The sequence below is a fragment of the Ixodes scapularis genome, unplaced genomic scaffold (assembly GCF_016920785.2).
Source record: "Ixodes scapularis isolate PalLabHiFi unplaced genomic scaffold, ASM1692078v2 PGA_scaffold1__304_contigs__length_218370807, whole genome shotgun sequence".
Classification (NCBI taxonomy): Eukaryota; Metazoa; Arthropoda; class Arachnida; order Ixodida; family Ixodidae; genus Ixodes; species Ixodes scapularis.
Window position 1 is genome coordinate 202,699,380 of NW_024609846.1, and position 14,849 is coordinate 202,714,228.

At 49.6% G+C, this 14,849-nt stretch overlaps 1 pseudogene; it reads left to right on the forward strand.

The window, feature by feature from the left end:
- The first annotated feature begins 3,341 nt into the window (after positions 1 to 3,341).
- LOC121835906 lies at positions 3,342 to 3,959 on the forward strand (annotated as a pseudogene).
- The last annotated feature ends 10,890 nt before the right edge of the window (positions 3,960 to 14,849 follow it).

The following is a 14,849-nucleotide window of genomic DNA, read 5'->3' on the forward strand; positions in this document are numbered from 1 at the left end:
GCGACGGCACGTCCGGACTGCAGCGACTTTCTGCTGCTCTGTCGACTGCCGCGCCGTGATTGTTGTCTACACGCGCAGCCTCACAAGTTCCCATTGTCGAGTCGCGACGGTCCAAACACTACCACGTATTCTAGTACACTGTAGTGATATTGCGAAGGTGAACAGACCTTTGACCAGAAACATTTTCATGTCGATACAACGAGGAAAAAGCGGATAAATGGGACCCCTGATTCGGGCACCATATATCCATGTTCAAGAGAAGTACCAGACACGCCAAGCATAATTTGGAAGCTCCGTGCAATCAAGTGGAATCCTCTAAATATGTTTCTTGCATCGTGTATCACCCTAAGCAAAGCGTACAGGGTGGCACCCAAGGGTGCTTTAGCGAACGGTCTGTTGGTGCACCCTGAGAGGAAGAAAGTTACCGACCGTCGCGCGTCTTCTGTGCAGGGCGGCGCGTCGTGGGCCGACGAGGAGCTTGAGTTCGCGAGCAGCCTGGGCGGCGAGGACGACGTCGGGGTGGACCCGGGGGCCTCTCAGCAGCAGCCGGGACCGCGGAAGCGCAACCTGGCGGCCCTGGCTCGCAGCGGACGGCTGCCCAGGTTCCACTACCACAAGAAGCTGGGGCCGGGCTCCCAGGGCGGCGGCGGAGGCCTGCTGCCGGGCAGGATGGCCCTGGCCGCGCAGCAGCAGGCCCAAAGGCAGGAACAGGGCTGGATGGGCGACCAGGCGTTTCCGGGCGACGTGCCGGACAAGATCGGCGTCGTCGAGGCGCTGGGTCGTCTCTCCGAGGCTGCCATCTTTCCCTACATTGGACCGCACAGGTAGGGCACACGTCCTCTGGCGCCAGCGGCCTCCTCAAGACCTCCTATAGTCACCCAGAGAACGAGAACTCTCAGCCGTTCCAACCCTTTCGGTGATAGTATAATATCACGCCTATAGTCTCCTGGCGAAACGTCGGCTGCCATTTTGAGGGTACTGTGGTCACTGGCGGGATGATAGGGCCAGGGAGGTCTTTAGGCTGGCCCGCCTCCGGCTTTCCAACACTTCTGCGCCATATACGCCGTGTTCCAAAATTTACACGATCTTACTCCAAGATAAAAAAATTGTACCTTGGCGTTCCAAAACCTACCCGCGTCCAGCGCTTTTCAATCTGTGTTGTCACGTTACACGACCCGCCGAAATAACTCGGATCCATTTGGCAAAGATTTAGAACAGAGCCATAGTCTACGTGCCACGATCTACAGTAACTATGAACTCCCCACGGTACAGTGTGCCAGCGCGCATCTTACAGTACACGCCACAGCCGCAGCGTTTTGTCACGCCATGACTTCGAGGCAAAGATCTTTTTGTTTCCTAGGGTATCCGCATATTAATCGGAAGCACGCAAGGCGCGGCGGCGTTACTTGGTCCTGACCTGCTCTCCTCGCGGGCATCGCGAGATCTCGTGAGTCAGTAGGCGCATGAGAGTGTCGACAGTAGAGACGCCGGCTGCTAGCACAGTGGCTATTAACGCGACAGCGTTTAGGAGCTCGTGTCGCAAAAAGTTCGGTGCCGGCGTCGTGAAACCGGAAAGTGCCGGCATGCACCTGGTGACGTCACACGTCACCCTCGTGACGTCAGATGTGACGACGCCTGTATCGTCCGCTAAATTTGGCGTGAAACGTTTTCGTTAAATTTAGCGGGAAAATGTCCCGCCAAATGCCCCGTGGGCTGTACAGAACATCTAACGCTCGCTCACTGCTGCCGCTGCGAAGTGAGCGAGCAGTGAGCGAGACTGCCTTTGTAGGTGAGCGAGACTGCCTTTGAAGTAGTCATAAAGCAGAGAAATAAGACAGCAGGGCAATAAGACAGCAGAGCAGTCTATTTTGCTCTGCTGTCTTATTTCAGTAAGCCATCAGCTAGTGTACCTTCACTCGGTCACTTCGATAGCAATGGCCTATACCTGCAGTACTATCGTCAACCTGCGCGCCTATTGCTTAAGCAAAACAAAATTCTGATTATACAGTCTTTAGTTTGCAAAACCTTGCTTGATATTTGTAAAGCGCTTGCAATATTTAAATTGTTTTTGTTCCGGGGTCAGAGATATTAAAGCCCAAGCGGTTTTCGTTACGCCTTTGCAGCCACATGTAGTAAAATACTGTTAGTCACGTAATCCCGTCACGTCAAGGTTAGCTACTTTATTTTTATTCTTAAAATATTACAATAAACAAACCTGTACAAACCCTGCTGCCGGCGTACCTTCGTTTTTGGGGTTTCGGTACTGCATTAGAGTCAATTGCGCACTCATTAGTCGCTTTTCAAGTACCACCTATGCTTAAACATCATAAGACCTATACTTGGTTATATACAGGTTAGTAGGCGATGATATATGTGCGGATTCGTTGTCGTTAAAAAAGTCGTATTTTCCCCTCACAATGTGCGAAGAAACGAAAACGACAGCTGAAGCACGGTCACCCCATGCGGGTGGAATGGTGCCGTCCAGTACCTTGAGGACGGCGGAGTGCGACGTGGTTAATCCTCGTTGCCGTCGCGTTTCGCGTAGTGGACGCCACTGACGCCCGCCACCGCTGCTCGGTGATCCGTGAAGCGAGTGGATAAGCGCGTAGGAAGATTTAAAACCATTCAACATTACGCGTAGCAATTTGACACTGCCAAAGTGGGATTTCGCTTAACGCGAGTCATGTTTGAAAACGAGTGTTTGCAGCAGACGACACGAAAGACTCTCCTTTCGTCGCGTCGTTAATGGTGGGACGCCGGGGCTCCCCTCGCTTCTATCTCCGCGCTGCGCGGCTGACGGAGAACCTGACTTCTTTGGCCTCGTGCCAAGAGCATTCTGTTGCCGGCGCTCGCAGCGATCGGTCGATAGGATGGCGAGCTCCGACGGAGCGATGATAACGGCCGTTGCCGGCCGCGGTATCTCGTCTGCTGATGATTACAAGATACTTCAGCCTTCTCTGCCTTCTGAAGCAGCCACTGTGAATTCTATTTTTCTACACTGCGACGTAACCGGCCGTCCGTAGCGAATTGAGGACTTTAGAGAAGAACTGCAACGACTGCAAATCCTCGGCGACGTGGCGTCTTTTGGCGCCTATCAAATGAACCATGTGTGGGTCGTCACCTTCCACTCTGCGTCAACGAGGAACCGGCTGCTCGCCGCCAAGGAACTGACTGTCAAAGGCAAACGATGTATCCTCATAGACCCGAAGAACTCGGAAACCTGTCTGAAACTTCACTGGGTACCTTATCACGTCCCCGACGACGCAGTTCGACGAGCACTTGAGCCCTATGGCAAAGTACACTAACTAACCCGTGAGACATGTAGAGCCCAAGGTTTTCAAGGAGTCCAGTAAACAACAAGGCTCGTTCGGATCACTCTGAAGGAGGGCGTCAGTAAAGAAAGCGTCCCTCATCAACTGCGTTTCTTCCGCGGCTCTGCACTCGTCCTAGTGCTCGGACGAGCCCCGCTCTGCTTCCGGTATAAGAAGACCGGCCACATCCGAAAGGACTGCCGCGTCCCCCGTTGTGACGATTGCCACCGCTACGGCCACACAAGGGAAAACTGCGTCAAATCTTACGCAGTGGCAACGGCCGGACCACTTCCGGACGAGAACACCGACCTAATTATGGGCGAGGCGGAAGCCGAGCTAGCTGCCAGTGCGAACGCCTCCGTAAGGACGCTTCCTGCGGCCCCGAGGATTGCCGAAACGCCGACGTCTGGAACCAGGGAACCTTCTCCACAGGTCGAGCTCCCCTCGGACGCTCCCTCTGGGGAACCACAGCAAGGCGGCATGGAGGCGCCTGTTACAACGCCTGGAGAAAAGTCTCAGCTTACAGCCAAGGTACCAGAGCCAGGTGGTGGGCTCTCTGACAGCGAAATGCGGGACGAAGCCATGGTAGCGGGAGCCGCTACACCAACCAAGCGACCGTACGACCAAGACCGAAACCTTGGGTCATAGGACGGTATGCCGATCCAACAGCGTTCGAAACTGGTCACGCCGGGTCCCGGACGGCGCAAGCCGCTCACGCTCCGTGCGGCTCTGGACAACCGCCTCGAGACGGACTCTTAGCACGGAACCTGGCACGAACCTTCTACCGCGGCTCGTAGTGAGTGCTTCTCCTTGCTAGTTCGAGCGCGTCAGTATAGGGTTTTAGTTTTCCTACCTCTTTCTTAACTAACAAATGAAAAAAAACGGTTTAATGTATTAACCCTAAACTGCATCAGCCTAATTGTGCGGAAGAGAAAACAATGGGTACTCAACGAACTACTGAAAAGGAATGCCGATATTGTGTTCTTACAGGAGACGAAGCTCGCCTCCGATTTACAGGTACAAGAAATGGCTTTGTTTTTTGAGAGACACTTCAGTCTTTTCCATTCTAACGCTGTCGCGCACAGCGGGGGAGCGGCTCTTCTCATTCGAAAAGATAAAGCTTTCACGCTACTTCCCGCGTGGGAAAGTGATAAGAGTGGAAGGATCTGTGCAGTAGATATGTTGTTTCACGGTGATATCTGTAAACTTGTTTGTGTGCAAGCACTAAATGCCTTCAGCCGACCGCAAATCGTTTTTTTTTTTTATCAATTTACGGGAATACTTAGATACGCCTGCAAAGACGATACTGGCGGGAGATTTCAATTGTGTTTTAAAGGCACGAGATTGCTCAACGGGCTAAAATCAGATTCCATTGTCGTAAAGTTGAATAAACTACTGCGGGATTTCGATCTTCAAGACGTGACAGAGGTGGTGGCAGCAGCGGGTCTAGAATATACCCATTGGCAGGGCACTTGTCAAGCCCGTCTCGGTCGGGTGTACGCTTCAAGTGAATACGTGGCGACTGCTGACGCATACTCGGTTACCCCTGTTGCTTTCTCTGACCACGCAGTCGTTTCGGTTTGTTTAGGAAGAGCAAAGCGTAAGGGAAAACGAGCCTCGAGCTGGAGCTCCTGGAAAATGAATGAAAGCCTTTTAGAAGATGAGACTTTAATTAAACAAATAAAGCACGTCATCCGGAATACAGGCGAAGTAGGCGCGGTAGATGCCGTCAGCTCGGAATTGTCCAAAGAAGAGGTAAAGTTAATTACTTTCCGGTTCAGACAAGAAAAGGCTGCACGAGCGCGAGCAGAGAGACGCTCCCTTGAAAACACTCTGCGAATCTCAGTTCGTGAAGAAAACCATACTCCCGGAGTATTCGCGGAAGACATTCGCGAATGCAAATCGAGGCAGCTCTCGCTTCTAGAGGACGGGTACCAGGGAGCGATGGTGCGAAGTAGGCTGCAAGCGCTACAGCTCGAGGAAAAACCGGATAAAATCTTCAAAACAAGAACGTTTGTACGTACGCCGCAACCAAATAAAATCGCTACGGACTGGAGATGAGATTGTGTCGGAGCAAGAGCGAATAGAAAAATAATTGGTCGCCACTTTCACAAAACTGCTGGCAAGCAAAAATATGCAAACGGGACCTGTTTCGGAAATTTTTGGAAGTTATGCCTGAAATTCCTTCAGAGATCTCGGAAAGAATAAACAGTGAAATTACGGAAAAAGAAATTGAAGAGGCGATTAAAGCTCTTAAAGTCCGGAAGTCACCGGGAATTGACGGCCTAAGATCACTTTTTTATAAAAAGTTCACGAATCTGCTAGTCCTGCTGCTTCGGGCCGTCTATCAAGACATTTTCAAACGCAATTTGATGCCTCCGTCGATGCGACAAGCATTGATTGTGCTTATCCCGAAGAAAAACACTGCTTCAGTGTCACGAGTGTAGACAACCTAAGACCAATCAGTCTACTGACCACAGACTACAAACTTCTCGCGAAAATTCTTACCAAACGTCTGGAGGTGGGATTAAGCGGCATCGTAGGAGAGCACCAGCCCTACGGATTTAAAGGTAGATCCATCACTACAAACCCGCACACAATGAGAATCATATGTGAGACAGCGGAGGCGGAACAGTATCCAATTGGAGTACTGCAAGTAGACTTCAGCAAAGCGTTTGACAGAGTGTCACATTCCTTTCTTTTTGCGCTTCTTGAACGATGCCGCCTAGGAGAAAGGTTAACGAAGTACGAAAAAATTTGCTACAAAGACATCACAACTCGGCTGTTAGTGAACGGACAACAAACTGCCCCGATAGAGGCCAAATCGTCAGTTCGGCAGGGATTCCCGATGTCGCCTTTGTTATTTGCTCTATATTTGAAACCTCTGTGTAGATCAATCATGACCGATGTCAATATTTGTGGTGTCAACCTAGGTTCCGAGCCGACCAATATACTAGCCTATGCAGACGACGTCGCTTTGATCTGTTCGTCGAAGCTAGAGCTGGAGCTGGCTTTCAATCATATAAAGGACTTCTGCAAAATATCAGGAGCAGCCATGAATACCTTTAAATCGACCAGATCCTGGCTCGGCCCGTGGACGTTCAACCCAGAGGAATATATGGGAATAAAGTGGTCTTGCTCACTCGACAATTACCTCGGTATTCGTCTGGCGACGGAATCCTTGAGCACTGGCCATGAAGGTATCCATTTAAACAAGGTTAACGGGAAAATGAACGAATGGTATGGAAGACATCTCTCTCTTTTTAACAGAACGTTTGTCTGTAATTCTGTCTTTTTCTCGAGTGTATGGTACGCGGCACAAATCATACCATCCTGGCAAGGAGAGATCCATAAATTTTACAGACTTTGTGCCACGTTCATCTGGCAATCTTTATTTGAACGAACACGTAGAACCAATTTGTTTCTGAGCCTGTTCAAAGGGGGTTTAGGGCTCGTGAACCTAGAGTTAAAAATAAAAGTTCAACGCTTTCTGTTTTTCCGGGACCAGATTAATGCGGTGTCAACACGAGCACTAAAACGTCTAGGGGGACGGTACTGGCCCTCCTGGATAGTGAGTACAAAAAAAGCCTCAATGGAAGCACCAGTACTCAGATTTTACAAAAAAATTAATGAGGCGATCCACTTCTTCCACGCCAGGTTTTCCTGGGACTACGTAATCCAAGTGAACAGAAAAAAGCTGTATTGGGATACTGTTAACTTAGTCATTCCGCCTCCAATATACCGCCCCCCCCCCCCCCCCCCCCCCCGGGAAATTCAGAAGGATCGAGAGTATTAAAAAGATTGCGTAAATACCCTGTAAAAACAAGCATCAAAGACTTTTTCGTAAAGTTTCATGTAGAAGTGCTGCCTGTTAAAACATGGCTTGAGAGAAAAGGGTTCTTTGTAGCATGGTCGACCAATTGTGCACTGTGTCCTTCTCGGAGACTTTACAACACGTTTTTCTGCTCTGTACAAATGCGGAAATATTCTGGTCTGAACTTCGAAATGCTTTTAGCATCAGTACACAGTTGAACTGGGAGACCTTGAAATATCTTCAAGTGGAGGCAGGTGAAAATAAAAAATGCACGGAAGTGCTACTGCTGCTCGGGTTGCACGCCATCTGGAGATCGCGAACGGACTACACGCTGGTGATAGAAAGGGGCAAACCTGCTTGGCACCACCTTGTTGATGACTTTGTATACACCAGTAGCCTCCTGGAACACACTGATATGCCGGGTTTTGAGTCATGGCCAGCGACGGAAGTCGCTTTAAGAAACTATATGGTAAAAAGAGGAACATTTAAGCACTAGGCATTCTATACTGCTCAAACCTCTATGTGAATGTACCGGGTTATGCATATGTAATAACGTCTAATTTTGTGCAAGTGCTCTTTGGCCAAGGTGGCCCTCTGTAATGCTTTTAATATGTAAATAGACACATTTTACAAAAAAAGAAAAAGGCCTCGTGCAAAGAGTGGAGAAGAGGGTATTTCCTTAGCGGCGACGACAGCCCACGAGGTCGAAATATCTTCAGTGTCGCTCGTGAAGAAATCGCTTTAAAAAATAACAAGAAATCGCCCAGTTGTTTATTCATACTCTGTGAGCACGCTTCCTTTTTTTTTTTTCTTTTTTCCAATGCAGACTTCCCACGCATAGCTGCTAAAGGCCTTAATTAGTACGAACACTATTTTGCAAAAAGCTACTGCAAAACCATTCACTTTTTGCCGGAGATGAGTGATCAGTCACACTGTTTACGTGGTTGTATTCACGCTTTTTTTTATATTATTTATTTTCGCGGTAGGTGACAGCAGCATTTTGCCAATACAGTTTTGCCCGCTATTACGTTTCCGGCGGTTCGACGGCAGAACGGCTGCCGAGGAACAGGTAGACTCTCTGCTGCTGGAAGACGATGTCCATTTATTGCAAGAGCACTCTGGTTTTAAGCACTCCGTAACCAATCAGGACCGGGCAAAAAAAGAAAAGAAATACAGTCTCTCACCGCTTTAGATAGTCTTATTGGGAGGACAAGAAAAATGCATAACGTAGCACAGCACCGCAATTGTTACACCGCGATTAGTCCTTTTATCGGATACACCGTTCTAGTATAACTTGCACATCTAAATCCTCGCATTTGCGCCTAATATTACGAATAGACGAAATTTTCATCCGTGTTTGCACGTAAACAAAATGTTTGGCACAGCAAAGTCTCCGGTGTGGACGACGCACCGGGCAGGATGTAGAGACGGCATTTACCTCTCTGCTCTTTTTAGTGGAATGGTCCATGCCAGTAGACAACATTCTATGCATTTTCAACGAAAGGAAAAGTGCACGTGCACAGCTCTGCTCGGCGTTTATGCACGTGCCCCCAAGCCCTTGACTGCATAGCCACAAAAGGTTGTCCACGTGTATAGTTTGTGCATGATCGACCTCACAATGAAGATGCTTCCTTCTACCTTCTTGATAAAAAACAGTAATATAAGACTCTAATATCGCTCGTCTTTCACAAAACGTTAATTACTTTCGCGAACAGGCAAAACCTCGTACTGTTTCTTTGTGTAGATCATCGGGAAGACACCCAGTTTGCTAAATGCAAGTGCGTTCCATAGTCATAGGTAGTGAACAGTGAACCCTTTCCGGCGCTGTACTATTCCTTAGTTTTTTGTGCCGCTTCCTTTCTACCGCAGGTTTTCGTTCCTCCGCTCAATGCGCATGCGCAGAGCGGCGTCCAATAGCAGCCCGCAACAGTCACTCCAGCCTGGGGATCTGGCGCGCGACAAGCGCAACGTAGCCGCCCTGGCCCGCAATGGCTGGCTTCCTCGGGGAGCGTCGTCCCGTGGAACTCGGGCAGATGTCCTGCGTCGCCAACAGTCGAGCAGCAGCAGCAGCAGCCAGGAGCCAAGCACCGACGAGCAGTTTTTCGCGGAGGAAGAAGCGGACGTGGACTGCATCCAAGACGGCCGACCAGACGTGGGCTACGACCAGCTCGTCCTGATGCCCGAAGGAGCCAAACGGAACTTGGGTCACCTGGCCAGGATGGGCAGGCTGCCGCCCTTCAACTATCGTCGCCTGTGGAATGGTCAAGGTAGGCTATACTTTGACCGCGCGTCGAAACCGCACCGCCTAGTTGATGCGATGCCCGTGCAGTCTTCACCATCCAGCATTACGTCAATCACAACTAGAAGACAAGGCCTGCGAGTTACGTCATTGTTAGCTGATCCCCAACCTGCCCCAAGCAGAAGACATACTCGACAAGAGTAACTCGGCTAAGCGAAAAATGCATGCCTCTTGGCGAATATTAGGGCAAAGAGACTAGATCAATGTCACTTGAAAAACTTCGTGGAACGCCTGGCGCCTCTTCGTGGAGCATCCAATCGGTAGCTCTCGCTTTTGCTTTGGAAAAAGATTCTACTGTTCTTTCTTTTTTATATTTTATGGTAAAGATAAAGTTTGCGCAAAATTTCATGTTAAAAGAACGTCGTTCGAAAACGGATCTTTCTCCCTTACACGCAGACGCTTTGCCGCTGGTGGTGCTAGGAACGTTATGCAGCCGTACCTGCTCGAATGCAGGCAGAGAAGAAGGACCGTTTTCGAACGATACACTTCCGGTCAGCTTGTCAGTTGATTGATCTAAGAGCGCTGTGATAGTGTGCCTTCATGTTGCTTTGCCTAGAGTGATGCCATCTCACCATTTTGTTCCGAACGCTTATTTCTCTTTCTTGTTCTAGAGCGCGCCCAACCGCGTCTCCCGGTGCTCGCTGTTGGCGTTGACCGTGTAACGGCAGCATTTTGTTTCCCGTGTTCTCTTGTATTTTCCCTGTGAGCGCGCGTTGTCGGCATCGGGTACTACAAAAGATGTCTTCTCGACAAACGAAGGGACACTGAGGCACCCTACCGTTGGCCCCTGCTTCCATCGCGTCCTTGCGAGGCACTGCATGGCAATCTAACGGCGACGCGGACACTATAGCTAGGCGGCACCGCCTGGATCCTCTAGTGATTTCATTAGAGAAGGAAAGATGCAGGTGTTTTCTTCTTGGTGGTGTTGCGCGGTGGTGTTGCGCATTGAGATGTGTCATAGAAACACCTCCCGGCACATCGATAGTTTAGCCTCGTGTTGCAGTGCGAAAAACTTCGGCCAAATTGCGAGCTAGACCACACTTTTAATTTAAGGATCGTCAAAATATGAGTCGCTGGGGGAAAGTAGCCTTGCGCATTAACCCTGCACTTCCAACTTTTTTTTTTTTGGTAACGTTCCACCCAACTGAAAAGCACTGCTAAAGAGCCCAAATACAGATCGCGACACTGTTAGCGCGAACACGACATCGGCGCATTTTTGCATTTTACTTCTAAATAGTATTATCGAGCACGAAATTTTATCGCTTACATTATAGAACTAAATGAGCTCTTTCCGTAGCAATACTAACTTGGATGACATCTCTTGGTTTCAAAGAGGAAAACTGGAAAAACCGGCGATGGTTTGTTCGCGCTAACAGTGTTGCGCTCTGTACGTGCCTGGTCTCGCCACCGCGCCGTCAGCTTCCGCGCGATAAAATTCCTCCAGTAAGAATGCGACACCTAAATGGAGTTCACCGACCCGCCTATGCAGCTGCACAAACGACAGCGTCAGCTTTACGTCTGTCCGCTCAGGCCTTGACCCTCATGCAGCGTCTTGGCCGTGCGCGTCTCCGCTTCCACGTTTCTCGATCTCGATCCGTAGTAAAGTTTGTCTCCTTGACATTCGAGAAAGTATTCATGTTAAACGTTGCTCTCTATCTGCTCTCACATCATTGGACCAGCAGGAGTTGCTCGGAACTCGAAATCAGTCATGTCACCCGCAATTCTAAGCGGAAATGAAGGCAACGCACCGCAGAGTTTTCCCTTTATTTACGAAGCGTTTGTATTTCGGCCGGTCTGGAAATCGCTACAGCACGATATGCCCCAAAACCACTGAGAGGAATCTACATGAGAAGTATTTTTACGTCTTCTTATTATTAGATACCTCTTTGCTCGCTGGCGTGAATCGAGTATATGTATTTGGACTGGGATTATCGCGGTTGTCTTCACCAGCGCGTGGAGGTATGGTGCCTGGTGCTCGTCTCCGACTGGTGTGTTTAACGTCCTATCTCGCCCTGATATCAAAAGTGATTCCAAAGTGGCAACAAATGACGTCGTAGAAGCCGGAGTGTCATGCTGTCGGATGTCACAATCCTGCCGGTTGGTCGTAGAAATGCTGGCGAAAATCGCAGGAGCACGTAAGTGTCGCTTTCGTCGCGGCGTCCGAACTTCCGGCTGCCGAAGTTTCCGTAAATTGTCCCAGTGGAGAGCGACAAGCAGCAGAACAGGCGTCTGCCACATCCAGCATCGCTGCTGGGACGCCGCTAAGATCGCGACCGGCGACATCATGACACTTTTTTAACGTCACCAGGGGCAAATCAAAGGACCTATTTTTGGACGCGGTAAACACACCAGTCGGAGACGCATTCCAGACATCTTAAAGGAGCTGTGCAACAATTTCAGTGCTTTGCTTAAATAATGTGTGAGTCGGTGTTTTGACCTTTCTGAAGTAAAGAACAAAAACCGGTTTTGCTCGCATATCCTAGCTTTAATTTTAAAAAAAATAACGAGGATTGAAGTTTTCGGCACCTCAAATCCTTCACCATCTTCCGAGTCACGTACGCTGTGACGTGAAAGAGGGACGCGCGGGGTTTCGGTGAAGCTCTCTCTCTCTCTAGAGCCATCAGTGAGCAGCGAGAACTCATCCGCTCGCGACCACGTGACCACGTGCTTGAGCAGTGCGTTCAACATGGCGAAAGTAGGAAAGTGCCAACGTTCGGGTCCGGCTATCCCCATAAGGATCTGCCCCCGTCCCCCTCCGGCTTCTGGCGGCTGTTCGCGGGGGCAGATAAAGATGACCGTTTTGTTGATTTCACATAAATGGCGCCACTAAAACTTTGTATAATCAAAGTTTTGTCGACGATACCAGGTTTTTGACGCATTCATATTTATGTTGGAACGGCAAGATTCATTGAAAAATTACCTTTCATCCATCAGGTATTTGCACAGCATCCTAACTTCTTAAAATTCCCCCAATTGACGTCATGCCACGTGGTTCTCATGGCCGCCGCTCGCAGCTGCAGGTCGGGAAATAATCTAATTTTGGCCTCGCGATTACGCGGCGGAATCGCAACTTTTCGAGGGAAGGAGATGTGTTTTCTGTCTTTTGTGACAAGATAAACAATGTCAAAAGTAGAAGATGCCAATTCTTTCAACGTTAAAATCGTTGCACAGCTTCTTTAATAAGAGAAACGCTATCTTATTCTCCGACTCCTTTAAAAAAAAAAAAAGTTAGCGCCGAGTGCGGCCTTGAACGCTTTGTGTGCGCCGAGAAACTGAGGGAGAGGAATAGACTAGAAAGGTCGGAGACGTCAGAACTTCGAGCTCTGCCTCGAACGATTAGTGGGTTGACCTAAAGCGTGTTCAGCCGAGTAGCCTAGCCAATGCACAGGCCACTAAGCTGTGGGCGGTGCTTAGAGCGTGTCGTGACCTCTAACTAAATTGTGTCTAACGGCGGTAATACTGCTTGAATAACTGTTTTCTTTATTTTCGCTCTGCTTTGTGTATTACTGGTTCAGCGATGACAGAACACGTACAGAAACATGACGAACAACATGATGTCGCCCTTTCAACTCTGTCTGATTGGTCTCATCAGCTCCTAGCGTCGGCTGCGTCTGGACTTAAAGGAGCTGTGCAACGATTTTAACGTTGGAAAAATTGGCATCTTCTACTTTTGAATTGTTCATCTTGTCACGAAGGACAGAAAACACATGTCCTTCCTCCGAAATGTTGCGATTCCGCCGCGTAATCGCGAGGCAAATATTTGACTATTCCCCGACCTACAGCCGCTAGCGGCGGTCATGAGAACCACGCGGCATGACGTCAATGGGGGTCTTGTAGAAGGTAGCAAGTTGTGCGAATACCTGCTAGATAAAAGGTAACTTTTCTATAAATCTTGTCTCGTTCCAACAGAAATATAAATGCGTCAAAAACCTGGTATCCTGGACAAAACTTTTATTATGCGGAGATTTAGTGGCGCCATCTATCCTAGGTCCACGAAACCGTCAGTTCCATCTGCCACCGCGAACAGCCACCAGAAGCCGGAGGGAAACGGAGGTAGAGTCGGACGGGGATGGCCGGACTCGGATGAGACTTTCCTCCTTTCACCATATTGTTCGCGCTGCGTCCGCCAGCATGTGGTCACGCGGTCGCGAGCGGATGAGTTCTCGCTGCTCACTGGTGGCTCTAGAGAGAGAGCTTCGCCGGAACCCCGCGCGACCCCCCTTGACGTACAGCGCGCGTTACTCGGAAGATGATGAAGGAGTTGAGAGGTGCCGAAAACCTCGATCTTTGTCCATTTTTAAATTAAAAACGAGGACATGTAGGGAAAAACGGTTTTTTTGTTCTTTACTGCAGAAAGGTCGAGACACCGACTCCCAAATTATTTAAGCAAAGCACTGAAACTGTTGCACAGCTCCTTTAAGGTGAAATGAAGTATAGAAATGTGCGAATGCCTGGTCGACTTGAATAGCGCAGTTTCATATAAAACTTCAACACTGTTAAAAAACGGTTGTCGTGGCTTTTCGCTCTACTTCGAAGGTTATGAAAGACCATAGCCTCCTATATACTGACGAAGCCTGGCAGATCACCACTCGAAGCGGCCGCCGAAATAGAAAAAGTGGAGCAGCAGATAAGGGATAAGAGAAGAGCCACGTGACTAGCGCCCCGCAGTCGCGAGACGCCGAAACACACTTCTCCCGAGCGAACAAGTGTGTTTCTGGTCCTGGCCGCTGCAAAAGCTGTGCGCTGCCGTCCAGGTTTACTGAGAAATGGCTTTTTGATGCTCTGTGCTACCCGATCCTGCCGCTCCAAATCTGCGACCGGTCACTCTATGGCTCTGCCGTCGAACTGCCATGCGTTGTGAGTACAGAAGGGGATATGCAAAGACGCAGTGGTATTCGATTCCAACCGGCATTGGTACAGCCATAATGCTCAGCTTCAACCCGTCGTTAGATTGCAAGACACTCACTCGCGACTCCCCAAGTCCTGTGTTTCTTATGCTGTCAGTGACGATTCATAAACTTTTGTTTCGTGTCGTGTTTCTCTTTTTCTCCAAACACTTTTCGTTACCATTTGCAGCGGAATCCCCGGCCACGTCCCCGTGGCCTCAGGCCAGGTCCAAGCGCCAGGCGAGGCGCTGTCGCCCCAACGAAGAAGCCAAGAGGAACGTGGCCGCCATGGCCCGCAAGGGCATGCTGCCCAGGTCGTGAACGACCACGGGCAGCCTCCAGTCTTCCCCGTGCATACGCATCTGTATATCACTCCGCCTGAGCCCGACGCGAGAGATTCCCCATCGGCCTTCTGACCATTGGCTACATCCTGCCGACTGACGGTCTGCAGAAACATCGAGGATTCGTCCTGTCCGTCGAAGTGTTCAACTTAGCATGTATTCGTGTGCGTGGGGCGGTTTTGCGGTAACCAGAGGTAC